General features: G+C 44.1%; 1 protein-coding gene across 8 annotated transcripts in view; it reads left to right on the forward strand.

Annotated features, from left to right (window-relative positions):
* The window catches only part of DAB1 (DAB adaptor protein 1), an 825,935-nt gene that overhangs the window by 295,005 nt on the left and 513,763 nt on the right, over positions 1–17,167 (forward strand). The gene's annotated exons all lie outside the window — the stretch shown is intronic.

Consider the following 17,167-nt stretch of genomic DNA (forward strand, 5'->3'; position numbering starts at 1 on the left):
GAGCAGACTGACAGTGATATCTCCAGATTGCCCATGGCTGTGCTGCCTGGATGGAACTCTGGTCTGTCCTGGTGAGGGCCCAATTGGAAGGTGCAAAGTGCCTTCCAATTGGCCCCTCCGCTTGTCAGTCTGGGGCCAAGGAGCCAATCCGGGAGTTTTGATCCCAGACTCAGCCCACCCCAACACCCCTTACTGTTTTATTAAGAGGGACAGATTGTATGGCAGAATTATGCACAGGAAGCATATAATAATATAAAATATATAGCCAAGTAGGTACAGTGGTTATGCAGAAAGATTAGGCAGTTCTACTAAGTACTAATATCTAAGTTTTCAATCTACTCAATCACAATTAGGGAGAGTACAAAGAGCTCCATGACATCTCCCTAGAAAGTACAATGTTCACATTCCTGTGACAGATGGAAATCGTTTGATGGGCTGCACTACAATCACCTTCAGGACCTGGTATTTTGCCCCCATTTAAACAAGTATGCAAAACTACTAAAGCTTGTTCGTATTCTATTAACCATCTTCCATACTTTACATTGCAAGTCAAAACCTGTGGATCTCTTGTTGGTGTTTGTCAGGTTCTGGATATTGGATAAAACTGATTTCTTCCACATTTGCAACCATTCATTCCCTAGATTGAAATTTTGAGATTGCAGGATTTGTGCAGATCTTATTGCTGGGTGTCAGAACTTTTTTCTGAATAGGTCTGCATCAGCCATTACCTTGTAGATGGACAGCTCTCTGATTTCAGTCATCTTTCTGCATTCATATAGAAGAGGATCTTGCCTTTGGAGATGTGATGTGATGGCTCTCATTGTTCATCCTGGAACATCTATTTACAACTGTTTACAATTGTTACCTTCTCGGTGTGAGATGTGTGATGGATTCAGGAAAATGTAGAGATGTTCCAGGCCAAATCCTGTTCTATTGAAACAACTTCACTAGTAACCAATACAGAAGAAGAAGAAGAGTTGTTTCTTATATGCCACTTTTCCCTACCCGAAGGAGGCTCAAAGCGGCTTACAGTCGCCTTCCCATTCCTCTCCCCACAACAGACACCCTGTGGGGTGGGTGAGGCTGAGAGAGCGCTGATATCACTGCCCGGTCAGAACAGTTTTATCAATGCCGTGGCGAGCCCAAGGTCACCCAGCTGGCTGCATGTGGGGGAGTGCAGAATCGAACCTGGCATGCCAGATTAGAAGTCTGCACTCCTAACCACTACACCAAACTGGCTCTCTGTTTGCTTTCCCCCTCTATAGCTGCCTGAGTACATCTAGCACATGTAGAAGCTCAGGCATAAGTAAACCCTGGGCCATTCCGCACGACTTAAATGTAGCAGAAGTCTTACCTTTGGTAAACACTACAAATTCAACGTTCCGCATGACATCGCATACAATCTGCAACACTCCTGCAACACTCCCGCAAAAAGCGCTTCGTTTTAGCGCTTTTCGGGGAATCGGGAAAAGTGGATTCCCCCTGAAAAACCCGCTACACTTCTGCACACAAGCTGAAACAAACCAGCGAAAGACATGTGCGTTCTCAATGTAGTGGTAGAAAGAAAGTCCCTCCTCCGATCTTGCCCCGAACCTCCGGAGAAGTGATCGCCATTTTTTCCCCTTAGACCCGCGAAAGCAACGAACCAGTGAGGCTTCTCTGGCTAAAATCCTTCCACAGAAGTGATTTAAAGTAAAACAAAGCTCCCTAAGTTCCCAAGAACAACACAGCCCCCTGTTCGGCACTGCCCGTAATTTCAGCCACAAATCGCGCCCGTGGGGGGCGGTTCTACTTGAGGAGAGTGTAAACGATTAATCGCCAGCTCCTACGCCAGCAAAAAGGTCTTTCCGATGCAACGATTGACCGCATATTCTTTGCAACGGGTGTGTTTGGTTAAAAGAAAACAGTTCTTAAAGGGAAAGGGGCTTTTCGGGAGCATGAACACAACAGCCCATTGGCTGTTCCGTTTGATTGACAGCCAGGGGCGGGAAGAAGCGCAGGAAAAAAATTGCTTCCTTTGTTGCGATTCCAGCGAGACCAGAAACCTGTGGGGAATGAATGAAACGCTACTGGGACTTCTATTGTTGTTATTGTTAGGTGCAAAGTTATGTCCGACCCATCGCGACCCCATGGACAATGATCCTCCAGGCCTTCTTGTCCTCTACCATTCCCCGGAGTCCATTTAAGTTTGCACCTACTGCTTCAGTGACTCCATCTAGCCACCTCATTCTCTGTCGTCCCCTTCTTCTTTTGCCCTCAATCGCTCCCAGCATTAGGATCTTCTCCAGGGAATCCTTCCTTCTCATGAGGGGGACAAAGTATTTGAGTTTCATCTTCAGGATCTGGCCTTCTAAAGGAGCAGTCAGGGCTGATCGGTATATTCCACTAAAAATAAAGGCATGTGGAATGAAGAAATCCACTATTTCGAAATCCACCATATTAAATCCACTATTTCAGTGGTTCCCAACCTTTTTATCACCGGGGACCACTCAACGCCGGGGACCGCTCACCGGGGACCACTCAACGCCTTTTACTGAGGCCCGGTGGGGGGGGGTAGTTTACTCCTCTACTCTCAACCACTGCCCTAGCGCTCTCTGATCACTATGGTAATGTTTAAACATCCCTTCAAAATAAGATACAGACACACCACAACAATGAAGTGTGTTGTAAAGGGCCGGGGGGGGGGATCAAGTAAAGGGTCGGGGGGGGAGAAGGCATCCTTCGGGGCCCACCTCCAATTAGTCGAAGGACCACATGTGGTCTGCGGCCCACAGGTTGGGGATCGCTACACTATTTAATATAGAGTTTCTGCATTCTGTGAACATTTGGCAACATTGGTCCTTGTGCAGAATGGCCCCCTGTATTGGAACTGTTCCCAGTTCTGGTGTACTAAAACTCTAAAAAAATGTGTAGTAGACTTCTAATCACCAAATGGTGAGTTCTGTGGCACTATATCTGCTGAGGCCCTACTCTCTCCGAAGTTCACCTGCCCCAAGCTCCACCCCTGACTTACTAGTAATTTTCTAACCTGGGGTTGGCAACTGTACTTGGGCCCTGCATAGGAACTGTACAGCAGACAGTGGTTGAAAGGTTTTACTGAAGGCCATGCTCATAGCGCTTTGTTTAATAGCCATATGAGCATGTGTGCTTAAGGAAAAGGTGCCTCACTTTTCATGGACACTCCCTGTGTTTTGGTTTCACACTTTATAACCTCCTCTAAGAAGCATTTTGAATATATGCCTTACAGACTTCAAGCCAATATAAAGTGTCACTTCACTGGATTATCTGGAGGAATTACCTTCATTTTTATACAGAAATGATGGTGACCTTATAAGGTCCTTGTAAGGATGAATAAAAAATATTATGAATCAAAATTGAATGCATCTTTCCAGTTAAAGATTTCCATATTACTAGAAAATATATATTTATTTCTCTTTATAGGCTTTTGTTATCCTCCAAAGGTGAAATGTTCAAAGCCTTTTCATTCAGTAGATAATTATCAGAGTATGTTATCTCATTGTGGCACATGCAGTAAGTGAGTATGTTTATTCTGCAATTCTGCATTCATATTCTACATTTACAAGAAGGTTGTTGATTAAATTAAGTGCCTATATATTAGTAGAAGATACACTGTTTTCCTGCAAGGGAAGAGTTTTTAAATAAATGACTGCCTGTTTTTAAAAGGCTTCCTATAAACTGAGTTCTACTGCTATTTTTCTCTTAACAGGATTTCTTCAATCTTAGAGTGGGAAGCTGGGCTTTACTTTTAGGAGTCTGACGGTATTTATTTTTAATCCTACAATACTGGAGGGATTCACATCTCAGCTAAAAAGAAAATGTGTCTGTGGGAGGCTGATAAAAACACAGGTTCTGACTTAATGTAATATTGAAGTATTTGGCAATTTAGAGTAATTTTCTCTCACACAATCCCTGCTGGAATTCTGAAGTCGTGCTTCTATGAATGAGAAAATTTGACTCCGTAGGAAAGGATTCCTCTATTGCACCATGCCTCTTTTTATCACCTGCCCTGCTTGCACTCTCACACCATTTGAAGAAGAAGAAGAAGAGTAGGTTCTTACATGCTGCTTTTCTCTACCTGAAGGAGTCTCAAAATGGCTTACATTCACCTTCCCTTTCCTCTCCCCACAAAAGACACCCTGTGAGGTGGGTGTGGCTGAGAGAGCCCTGATATCAATGTTTGGTCAGAACAGTTTTATCAGTGCCGTGGTGAGACCCAGGGTCACCCAGCTGGTTGCATGTGGGGGAGCGGGGAATCAAACCCAGCTCACCAGATTAGAAGTCCGCACTCCTAACCACTACACCAAACTGGCTCTCACCAATTTGCTCCATGCTTATAACATGTAACTATGTGGTATTCTTGCTGTATGATATATGTGAAATGTACTAGTAACTGGGCAGGCGAAGATACCATTAGCCACTAGCCAATGGTGTGACAAGCAACAATCACAGATTGAATCATGTGGAGTTGTCACCAGATTTCAACTAAAATGTAATTCCAGTGAATGGGTTCTCCTATTTAAGTGAAATGTCTATACTTTTTTTTTTTTAAGGCTAAATAATTTATGTATGTTTAACCACATTTCCTGGGCATATGTCATGTTGCAACAACAATAAAAAGAATCTCTGGGATTCCAACATTTCTTTGGGTGCAAAGAAATGTCCTCCTACAAAGGACAATTTTCATGCCATCCGTATTCCACAGTAGCTCCCATAGCATTCTAAAATTCTTGTTCCAGGGCGTCCCTTTTCCCCCAAGAACAGGATTTTGAGAGGAATTTTGGACTGCTGGGGAGAACAGAAAATCAGACTTTGTGTGCAGAATTTAGCCTGGATCCCATTCAGTGGTTATGGGTCATACAAAGCATTACCATCCTTTTTTTCATTGAGCATTGTAGTACAGACAAGTTGAAATACTTGTTTATGCATGTAATGGTTTTCACAGTTTGCTCACCCTTTTAAACTGTCCTTTTTAAAAACGTTTTTAAAACATTCCCATTTATGCATGTGCTCTGATACTGCATTTTTTGCACTGATTAGACATTTGAAACTCTGGGAGAGGGAACCTCCCGATTATGTATTTGAAACTCTAGGAGGGCGAACTTCCTCTGTTGTGATGCAGTGTCACCTGACCACCACTTTGGCATATGCTGCCAGCAGGGCATCATGGGAACTGTAGTTTATGGACATGGAGACTTCAACAAGAAATTTCCATGGAGACATACAGGCTTTTGAATGGCCAAACTACCACCTTTCCACCTCTGAGGTATACTGTTCTTCATAGACAGTGCGCAGGATGGACCACAGGTTCCTATGCAAACTTAAAGCCCCCAACATACCAACCCCTCCCCTTTGAACATACCAACCCCTCCCCTTTGAAGTTTTTTAAAAATCACTGTCAAGCACAAAACAGGAGCCTCCGTCCATAGCCTGAAGCAGCTCGGCTTCCTCATTCTTCAGGAAGACAGAACCGGCATTTCAGACAGCCGCTTAGCCAATGCAAGGTGGCACAGGAAAGACCCCTCAACTTCACCAGCCTGATAAACTGTCAAACAATGCCCCCTTGCCATGGTCACTGATCAGAGGTAGACTACCACTGCACATAATTACTTGTGTGCTACAGTTCTACAGAGAAGCTGCAGTTTGAAGTCTCGGGCATTCGCGGAAGGAGGTAGCAGGAAATGCCATGCACACCATTGGCCCCTCCGAGTTTTTATCCCAGACAGGGCCCGCCCTAATTCCTCCCACACTGCCCTTACACCAGAAGTAATCCTCGTTTACATGGCAATACAGTTAGCTTGGCTGCCAGGGAGACCCAAAAGCAAACTGCTTGTTCACATGATCACTGACACTGGGGAGGCAGAGAATCAGCAGCAGGTGCCTCGAGCTCCTTTTGGTGCGTGATGGACTGCAAGCAGAAAAGAGGTTGTTGCAGGGAAGGAGATCAAAAACACACTAACATTTATGCATGAAAAGGGGCCATTCTCAAAACTGTCATAAATAAAAGTTATTGTTAAGCTAGTTTTTGATACAATGCAGGTATGAGGGGTAGGTACCATGCAGAATCAAAAACACTATGGTGGGTTTTGCACAGCAAAAATGGTGCCATGTGCAGAAATAAAAATAACAACGTCTTTTTGGGCAGATTTTTTGTGAGGTTTCCTGCCATGCATAATATACCCTCACCTACCAGCTCCTAAGTAATATACAGACTTCTCTGCTGCTAAAGTTGGAAAGAGTAGTTGTCTCTCTCCATCCTGGTCTTCATGCCACATTTTCAACTGAAAAGTTAGAGACAATTTACATGACCAAATATGTATAGAAAAACCTGTTAAAATGTGGTTACCTATCAGAATGCTTCAGCAGGCACCAGCTTTCAAGATCAACCTACATTTAGCTTGAGTGTGATCTGTGAAACATATATTGAGGTAGATATCTGGTGGAGCAATCATATGATTGCTGAGTCTATCTGTCCGCAGATATACAACTTGCAATCTCTGCTGGATGAGTAAATCCACATTAATGAGTCCTTACACTGCCATAATGAAGACTGGAAACCTGCAGATAATTTCTGATTGATGGTCATAGGCTGAGAATGCTGTTAGTAAAACACTATCTTGTTCCCTTGTCCTCCATAGGTGCTGAATAGAATGAAGTTAATTTTAATCAAGTAATCAAGGAGTTAATCTGACAGACATGCAAAATCTGGGATCACTTAATAGATCTCAATAGCAGTTGTTACCTTAGGGATCATGGTATACTAACCACAAGGTAAAAGGGCCTGACAAAGATTATTGACACTTTTACCTTTTAATGAGAAGCTAGAATTGATTTTATTGTCCTTCAGCAATTCACTGCCGTGTTGCCTTATATCCAATTGTGATGTCATGATTAACAAAATTATAAATATACTAGAAATTAAGCCCATTTTATTATTTAATAAAATGGGTGCTAGGAGCCGGTCTTCTCTTGGCCCTGGGAGCAGCCTCACCGCAGCGAGGCAGCTCCCAGAGGTGAGAGAAAGGCGGCTCCCACCCCCCCACCCTCCGCGAAGACACGAACGCCGTTCTCTCGGCCCCGGGAGCCACCTCGCACGGGAGACGGCTGCCGGGGCTGAGAGAAAGGCGGCTCCCGCCCCCCCACCCTTCCCAAAGACACAAAAATCCTTCTCTCAGACCCGGGCGCTCCCAGGGCCGAGAGAAAGCCAGCTCCCGCCCCCCCCACCCTCCCCAAAGCTACAAACGGCCTTCTCTCAGCCCCGGGCGCTCCCGGGGCCGAGAGAAAGCCAGCTCCCACCCCCCCACCCTTCCCAAAGACACAAAAATCCTTCTCTCAGACCCGGGCGCTCCCGGGGCCGAGAGAAAGCCGGCTCCCGCCCCCCCACCCTCCCCAAAGCCACAAACGGCCTTCTCTCGGTCCCGGGCGCTCCCGGGGCCGAGAGAAAGCCGGCTCCTGCCCCCCCACCCTCCCCAAAGCCACAAACGGCCTTCTCTCTGTCCCGGGCGCTCCCGTGGCTGAGAGAAAGCCGGCTCCCACCCCCCACCCTCCCCAAAGCCACAAACGGCCTTCTCTCAGCCCCGGGCGCTCCCGGGGCCGAGAGAAAGCCGGCTCCCGCCCCCCCCCCCTGCCCAAAGCCACAAACTGCCTTCTCTCGGTCCCGGGCACTCCACGTGGCTCCCCATTGGCTGCTTGGGGTGGGATGGACACTCGGAGGGGCCAATCAGGAGCCGCCTCGCGGCTCCTGATTGGCCCCTCCGAGTTTTTATCCCGGACAGGGCCCGCCCTAATTCCTCCCACACTGCCCTTACTGCTTTATTCAGTCCGTGGCGCTCCGCGTCACGGGGCTGTTTAAAGATAACCAGGGTTTTATATCTGAAAAATATGATGATGCATTAAAAATGGGAAGGGAGTACACATTTCTTTGTCCAGTGAACTGCAATTAATTAATTGACACTGAAGCTAGGAAAACACTGATATAAGGCTGAGGACTACACAGTGAAACATTCCAAGTAGTGTCATTTGAAAAACAATATCAGGCAGCCTGGAAATTCTCAATACCATTTGAAGCCAAGTTGCATCGTTTGAAACTCAATGACTTCAATATAGAGACTGTAATTCTGATTTAGGGTACACTTCAATTCAGAACTTCAGAAGCTGCCAAAACTTTAAAAACGCAATCCCTGTCCACAAGTTATAGTGGACACAGGTACAGTCAGTGTACACTGTATTTTTCTTGATATGTGCACTGGCTAATTCTCATGTTACATTCAGTGCATGAACACAAAGTAAGGTTGAAATTCTACTTATATGTAAGCACGTGTTCCCATTTCCATTTGTGAACATGTGTTTGTTCTTTCTTACAAACAGATGTATACATATATAGTTAAGATTCATATGCATTCCCTGTAACTTGTGAATAGGCCTACATCCTGAATGGTGACACAGGTCAGAGGATCAAAGAGTTAAGCAAATGGTTTAAATTAAAATTAACAAGTATTGGCACAAGGCTATAGTCTGATAAAAAGTATTAATAGTATTGGGTATTTTTTACTAAAACTCTGTCTCTCTGGCCTTTTTTGCACTGGTGTTTTCCTCCACTTTCACAGTGGATTCTTATAGGCCCATTATGCATGGGCCATAATGCCCGAGTTGGCAGCAGCAGCACTTCAGGAAAAATCACCGATAACACTCGCTGCCACCGCCAGTGCAGGAGCCTCCCGGCCCAGGGCTATGGAAGGCCTGTGTTAAGCAAACGCGGGATCTTCCATAGCTTCCTGGGTTAGCCGGGGCTGTGGCGGGCCGGCGCTGTGAATAATTGCTAGTGCTAGGCCTGTCAGCCCGCCTAGCCCTGAGCCTATGGTGTCCCTGTAGCGACACCACACGCCCCTGCGGGCTTCATGGAGCCCCGGAGCTGGCAGGGGCGACTCCCTGCCCCCACCTGGCCATGTGGAAGGGGCCTGGACCCCCCACTCCCTCCTGGGCCATCCAAACCTCCCCCCCCCCTGCTGCTCCGTCTTACCTCCTGGCCCCAGCGTTCAGCGGGGCATCTTGTCCCACCGCAATGGCACAGGCCATAGGGGGGTTCCTTCTGCATTGATTTTCTAAGTGGATGGCCACCAGGTCTCCCCCCCCCCTTCTGCATTGATTTTCCACCTTTTAGCATTCTATTCAACTCCCATTTGCTGTCTCTCTGTTTTTTTAAAGAGTTCTTTTGTGGTGATTTTTTACCTTAATTCATTTTCTTTCTTTGAAGTTAAATCAAAAGCATAAAGGTTCCATTGGAGGTTTTAGCCCCTTCCTTTTCCTGCCACTGGGAAGCTAGTCTGGTTCTTCCCTACAACCCTCATTGAAATTGGTCCTTCCACAGGGTACTTTCTGCCCTCCTCCTCCCCTTATCAGTGTACCATCTCCACTGACATTTCAGGTGACAATATGGCAAACTAAGTTGAATGTAAGAAAGTATCAGCCTTACACTTACAATGTAATGTAATGTTGTAGATATTGCGGTACAGAATACATTCCCAAGAAAAAATGGATTTTTAAAAGAAATACATAAATCTTCGTGTGTCAAAAAAGTGTATCAGGAACAAGCTCTATCTTGTATCATTTGAGTCTAGGCCAGTGTCATCATACCTGGAGGTGCGGCAGCTGCCAGAGCCCAGGGCTTTTGGCAGGTACCACCCTCCCCACTTATTTACATTCTACCTTCTGCACTCCCAAATGCTTATACTGCCAACTGGGGTAGGGGTGCAGGCAATGCAGGTGGCTGTGAGCTCTGGTAGTGGGAAGGCTCACAAGCAGGCAAGGGAGGGACAGAAAAGGTGGCAGGCAGATCCGTAAGAAAGAAGGAAGGTGTAGAGGAGGAATGAGTAGAATCTATGAAACGGTTACTTCATGTCCCTCTAGAGACAATTTCATCAGGGGATCTTGTGAGGGAACATTGAATTTGTACCTGCTGGTCCCATCAGTTATTCCTTTGCGCACTCTCTCATCCAGTGTCCTTTCTGTCTATAAAATACATACACGTTTTTAGTGAGAGGGCCTTTCTTCTTCTCCTCTCCTTCCATGCAAAGGAGAAACCCTTTCCTCCTCCTTTTCTGACTGGGCAGCCTCACAACTGCTGCATGTCTTCTCATTTGCTTTTCCTTCTTTTTATCCTCTTAACTCTCCTTTTCTCAACTCCATTATCTCACTCAGGGGCTTCCCACTGCTCTATCTTCTGTAACTTTATAAATACTGTTCATAAATAATCATTATTTGTGCTTTCACTTTTGCCTCAGGATCCATGTCACTATAAGACCTAAAGTCATTCATACATCTCTTCAAGAATTTTGAAGGGTCCACATCTTTTTCATGGTGTATCTCATACAATTTATTCGAGTTTGTCTGCTTCTTTCATTCCCTTTAAAAGCCCAGTTGTATAGTCCTCATATGTCCTGGATGCTTACTTGAAAAGTATGTTCCCAATTGGGATTTACAAGAAGAATCACCTAATCTCCAGGGTACTATCTGCACTCACAGTCGTCCGTCTGTTGTCCCTCCCCCCCCCCCGCTCTTGATCTTGTCAAATTCTGATAGATCTGGACCTGGATCTTGCAACAGATCTGCAACATTTCTTTTTCTAACTCATAGAATCATAGAATCATAGAGTTGGAAGGGGCCATACAGGCCATCTAGTCCAACCCCCTGCTCAACGCAGGATTAGCCCTAAGCATCCTAAAGCATCCAAGAAAAGTGTGTATCCAACCTTTGCTTGAAGACTTCCAGTGAGGGGGAGCTCACCACCTCCTTAGGCAGTCTATTCCACTGCTGAACTACTCTGACTGTGAAAAACTTTTTCCTGATATCTAGCCTATATCGTTGTACTTGAAGTTTAAACCCATTACTGCGTGTCTTCTCCTCTGCAGCCAGCAGAAACAGCATCCTGCCCTCCTCCAAGTGACAACTTTCAAATACTTAAAGAGGGCTATCATGTCCCCTCTCAACCTCCTTTTCTCCAGGCTGAACATTCCCAAGTCCCTCAACCTATCTTCATAGGGCTTGGTCCCTTGGCCCCAGATCATCTTCGTCGCTCTCCTCTGTACCCTTTCAATTTTATCTACGTCCTTCTTGAAGTGAGGCCTCCAGAACTGCACACAGTACTCCAGGTGTGGTCTGACCAGTGCCGTATACAATGGGACTATGACATCTTGTGATTTTGATGTGATGCCTCTGTTGATACAGCCCAAAATGGCATTTGCCTTTTTTACCGCTGCATCACACTGCCTGCTCATGTTTAGTTTACAATCCACAAGTACCCCAAGGTCTCGTTCACACACAGTGCTACCTAGAAGCGTATCCCCCATCCAGTAGGCATGCTTTTCATTTTTCTGACCCAGATGCAGAACTTTACACTTATCTTTATTAAATTGCATCTTGTTCTCATTTGCCCATTTTCCCATTATGTTCAGATCTCGTTGAACTCTGTATCTATCTTCTGGAGTATTTGCCAGTCCTCCCAATTTGGTGTCATCTGCAAACTTGATGAGTAGTCCCTCCACCCCCTCATCTAGATCATTAATAAATATGTTAAAAAGTACCGGGCCGAGCACCGAGCCCTGAGGTACCCCGCTACTCACCTCTCTCCAGTCTGATGAAACACCATTGACAACAACTCTTTGAGTGCGGTTCTCTAACCAATTCCCTATCCATCTAACTATCTGAAAATCCAGATTGCAGTCCTTCAACTTATCCATCAGAACATCATGGGGAACCTTGTCAAAAGCTTTACTAAAATCCAAGTAAATGACATCAACCGAATTTCCCCGATCCAGCAAACCTGTTACTTGGTCAAAAAAGGAAACCAGGTTGGTCTGGCAGGACCTGTTGGAGACAAATCCATGCTGACTTCCTTGGATCACCAAATTGTCCTCCAGGTGTTTGCAGATCGCTCCCTTTAATATCTGCTCCATTATCTTCCCCACAACAGAGGTCAGACTCACTGGTCTGTAGTTTCCTGGGTCATCCTTCCTCCCTTTTTTGAAGATCGGAATAACGTTTGCTCTTTTCCAGTCCTCCGGGACATCTCCAGTCCTTAAAGAGGTTCCGAAGATGATGGACAAGGGCAGTGCAAGTTCTCTGGAAAGTTCTTTGAGTACTCTCGGGTGCATTTCATCTGGACCAGGGGATTTGAACTCATCCAGTGCAGCTAAATGCCTCTCGACAACCTCTCTATCCATGTTAACCTGCCACCCAGACACTATCCTTTGGCTACAGCCATCTCTAGATGTGCCTAAACATTTTGACCTGTGGGAAAAAACTGATGTAAAATAGGCACTAAGACTTTCTGCTTTCTCTGCATCTTTCGTTAGAGTTTGTCCATCTGCACCCAACAGTGGGCCTATTGCCTACTTGACTTTACGTTTGCTCCTCACATAACTGAAAAATCTTTTCTTGTTACAATGGGCTTCCCTGGCCAATCTTAGCTCACTCTCAGCTTTGGCCTTTCTGATGATTGAACTCCAGTCAGCTTTCTCCATGACACTGTCTTCTGAACTTGAATTGCTCCAATCATCAACCTCTTCTCTCCTCCCAAATATTTTTCCTGCTGCCTTCAAGTTTCCCTAGCCCAATTGTCTTTTCCTAGTGACTGTTGCCCTTTTCATAACATGACCAAAGCACGATAGCTTCAGGTAGTCATTTTAGCTTCCAGGAAGATGCCAGGTTTGATTTGATCTAGAAGCCAGTTATTTGTCTTGTTGGTGGTCCACAATAACTGTAAATTTCAGTGGAATCAACTTGCTTCCTGTTAGCTTTCTTCCTTGTCCATCTTTCACATTCTTCATTTTCGACATACCTTAATATATTTAATATTTTAATAATATAACATTTAATATATTAATATATAATGAGAAAAATCAAACATGCATATGCATGCAGATATTTTCGATTAAAGGAAACAGATTCCTCTGTTTTTTCTCTCGTTTTCTCATTATGTTAAATGCATCCCAACATATTTCTGAATTCTGGCTCAGCTAAGGCACACAGAGAAAAGAGATACTCCTAAGTGAAACAAAAGCTGCTATCTCATGGCAACTGTAGAGTAAATTGCATTTACTGTGCAAATTACACAGCAGTAACACAAATTACCATAAGTATCCTGTGAACAATACATGCCCCAGGATATCCATTTCATTTGAAGAAAGTGTTAGCTTGTTTGCTTGTGTTCAGTGTTTGCAATTAACATTATTTTACTAAGCTTGCTCTCTAAAATGTAGGGCATTTCCCTTTTGTGGGAATGTGTGAATTCATACTCTGCATACTACACTTAAAACTAAGTTCAAACATTTGGAAACACAATATATATGAAATTCATTTTTAAACAGTCTCTAATATAGGCAATTCCTCTGTCAACTGAGGGCTGTAACATTTATTGAGTTAATGAGTAATGTGAATCAACTGATGCACTTTAAAATATAGTTTAATATAATTTCTTTCAAAAGCCCTGGGTGGTAGCTGTCACTTAAAAAAAAGCATTTGTCCTTTTTTTGTGTGCGTACTCCGCAGAAAATGACATGATGTATGCTGCAATGTGTAGAAATTACTTAACATTTAAAAATGTTTCATGATTCAAAATACATGTAGGAACTCAGAAGTTGAGCTGTACAATAAAATAATGTAAAACTTGTTATTTATTTATTATAGTGCACAATTAAAACAGAATAAAAACGTCAGAAAAACTATACAGAACTAACAGCACATAAGACAAATGTGTTTCAACCCTCCTGGGTCTTCCTCAGTGGGCAGAATTGTGACAATACACTCTATATAAAATATCTATATTAAACTCTTTATAAAGTGTAGATGAGTGGTTGAATGGGATCCTGGAAGATAAATAGATATTGAAAAATATCAGAATGAGCATGTTTAAAAAGGAGAGTCTAATATGTAAATCATTCAAACACGAGTGGTGACTTACTGTAAATTATGGCTCCAACCAATATATGTACATTTTATCCTTTTTGACCACCTCCTATGATATATGCCTAGGGTCACCACTGTGTAAAAATAATTAAAATGAGAGACTACTTTTGAAAAATTAAAGAGTAAAATTGCCCATATTACCAACAGGATATCCACATACATACCTTCGCTATTGTATAATTCTGTGCTGAGAGTGTATCTCACGTCAGAAGAAAAGCTATATCATTGTATTGGGGAAGAAACTATGTCCATCTGTAAGGCTGATGTAATCCTGCTTTTCAGCAAGTGTCTGTGGACTGGCCTTGAAGTCTAGCAAAAAAATGTGTGTGTAGGGGAGGGAAAGGGGGGAAAAGAGGGGGAAGACACCATCTCAAGTCTACTTGTTGTTGTTGTTATGTGCGAAGTCGTGTCCGACCCATCGCGACCCCATGGACAATGATCCTCCAGGCCTTCCTGTCCTCTACCATTCCCCGGAGTCCATTTAAGTTTGCACCTACTGCTTCAGTGACTCCATCCAGCCACCTCATTCTCTGTCGTCCCCTTCTTCTTTTGCCCTCGATCACTCCCAGCATTAGGCTCTTCTCCAGGGAGTCCTTCCTTCTCATGAGGTGGCCAAAGTATTTGAGTTTCATCTTCAGGATCTGGCCTTCTAAAGAGCAGTCAGGCCTGATCTCCTCTAGGACTGACCGGTTTGTTCGCCTTGCAGTCCAAGGGACTCACAAGAGTCTTCTCCAGCACCAGAGTTCAAAAGCCTCAATTCTTTGACGCTCGGCCTTCCTTATGGTCCGACTCTCGCAGCCATACATTGCAACTGGGAATACCATAGCCTTGACTAAACGCACTTTTGTTGGCAGGGTGATGTCTCTGCTTTTTAGGATGCTGTCTAGATTTGCCATAGCTTTCCTCCCCAGGAGCAAGCGTCTTTTAATTTCTTTGCTGCAGTCCCCATCTGCAGTGATCTTGGAGCCCAGGAAAATAAAATCTGTCACTATCTCCATTTCTTCCCCATCTATTTGCCAGGAATTGAGAGGGCCGGATGCCATGATCTTTGTTTTGTTGATGTTGAGTTTCAAGTCAACTTTTGCACTCTCCTCCTTCACCCGCATCAACAGGCTCTTTACTTCCTTTTCACTTTCTGCCATTAGAGTGGTATCATCTGCATATCTGAGGTTGTTGATATTTCTCCCTGCAATCTTGATCCCAATTTGTGACTCCTCTAATCCCGCATTTCTCATGATGTGCTCTGCATACAAGTTAAATAGGCAAGGCGACAGTATACAGCCTTGCCGAACTCCTTTCTCAATTTTGAACCAGTCAGTGATTCCATGTTCAGTTCTCACTGTTGCTTCTTGACCTGCATATAAATTCAAAGGCTTTAGCATAGTCAATGAAGCAGAAGTAGACGTTCTTCTGGTACTCCCTAGCTTTCTCCATGATCCAGCGTATGTTGGCAATTTGATCTCTAGTTCCTCTGCCTCTTCGAAATCCTGCCTGTACTTCTGGAAGTTCTCGGTCCACATATTGCTGGAGCCTAGCTTGTAGGATTTTGAGCATAACTTTGCTAGCATGAGAAATTAGTGCAATGGTGCGGTAGTTTGAAGATTCTTTGGCATTGCCCTTCTTTGGGATTGGAATGTAAACTGACCTTTTCCAATCCTGTGGCCATTGTTGAGTTTTCCAAATTTGCTGGCATATTGAGTGTAGCACTTTTACTGCATCGTCCTTTAAGATTTTGAATAGTTCAACTGGAATGCTGTCACCACCACTAGCTTTATTGTTGCTCAGACTTCCTAAGGCCCATTTGACTTCACATTCCAGGATGTCTGGCTCCAGGTCAGTAACTACCCCACTGTGGTCATCAGGGATGTTAAGCTCGCTCTTGTATAGTTGTTCTGTATAATTTTGCCACCTTTGTTTAATCTCTTCTGCTTCTGTGAGGTCCCTACCATTTTGGTCTCTTATCATACCCAACTTTGCATGAAACGTTCTCTTCATATCTCCAATTTTCTTGAAAAGATCTCTGGTCCTCCCCATTCTATTGTTTTCTTCTATTTGTTTGCACTGTTCATTTAAGAAGGCATTCTTATCTCTTCTAGCTTTTCTCTGGAATTCTGCATTCAGTTGGGTGTATCTTTCTCTTTCTCCCTTGCCTTTCACTTCCCTTCTCTCCTTAGCTATTTGTAAAGCTTCCTCAGACAGCCATTTTGATTTCTTGCATTTCTTTTTCTTTGGGATGGTTTTAGTTGCTACCTCTTGTACAATGTTGCGAACCTCCATCCATAGTTCTTCAGGCACTCTGTCTATCAGATCTAATTCCTTAAATCTATTTGTCACCTCTACTGTGTATTCGTCGGGGATATGATTTAGTTCATACGTGAGTGGCCTAGTGCTTTTCCCTACTTTCTTCAATTTAAGCCTAAATTTTGCAACAAGAAGCTCATGATCTGAACCACAATCAGCTCCTGGTCTTGTTTTTATTGACTGGATAGAACTTTTCCATCTTTGGCTGCAGAGCACATAGTCAATCTGATTTCTGTGTTGACCGTCTGGTGATGTCCATGTGTAGAGTCGTCTCTTGGGTTGTTGGAAAAGAGTGTTTGCTATGACCATTGTATTCTCTTGACAAAATTCTACCAGCCTGTGTCCTGCTTCATTTTGTACTCCAAGGCCAAACCTGCCTGTTATCCCGGTTATCTTTTGGCTTCCTACTTTAGCATTCCAATCCCCCATGATGATAAGCACATCATTTTTTGGCGTTGCTTCTAGAAGGTGTTGTAGGGCTTCATAGAACTGATCAACTTCATCCTCTTCAGCAGCAGTGGTTGGGGCATAGACCTGGATTACTGTGATGTTGAATGGTTTGCCTTGGATTCGAACTGAGATCATTCTGTCATTTTGGGGATTGTATCCCAAGACTGCTTTTCCTACTCTCTTATTGATTATGAAGGCTACTCCATTTCTTCTGCGAGATTCTTGTCCACAGTAGTATACCTGATGGTCATCTGAATTGAATTCACCCATTCCTGTCCATTTTAGTTCACTGATTCCTAAAATGTCGATGTTCAGTCTTGTCATTTCTTGTTTGACCACGTCCAGCTTACCTTGATTCATGGATCTGACGTTCCAGGTTCCTATGGAATAAAAATCTTTACAGCATCGGACTGTCTTTTCGCCACCAGTTACTTCC

This window comes from Paroedura picta, chromosome 4, assembly GCF_049243985.1.
Source record: "Paroedura picta isolate Pp20150507F chromosome 4, Ppicta_v3.0, whole genome shotgun sequence".
Classification (NCBI taxonomy): domain Eukaryota; kingdom Metazoa; phylum Chordata; class Lepidosauria; order Squamata; family Gekkonidae; genus Paroedura; species Paroedura picta.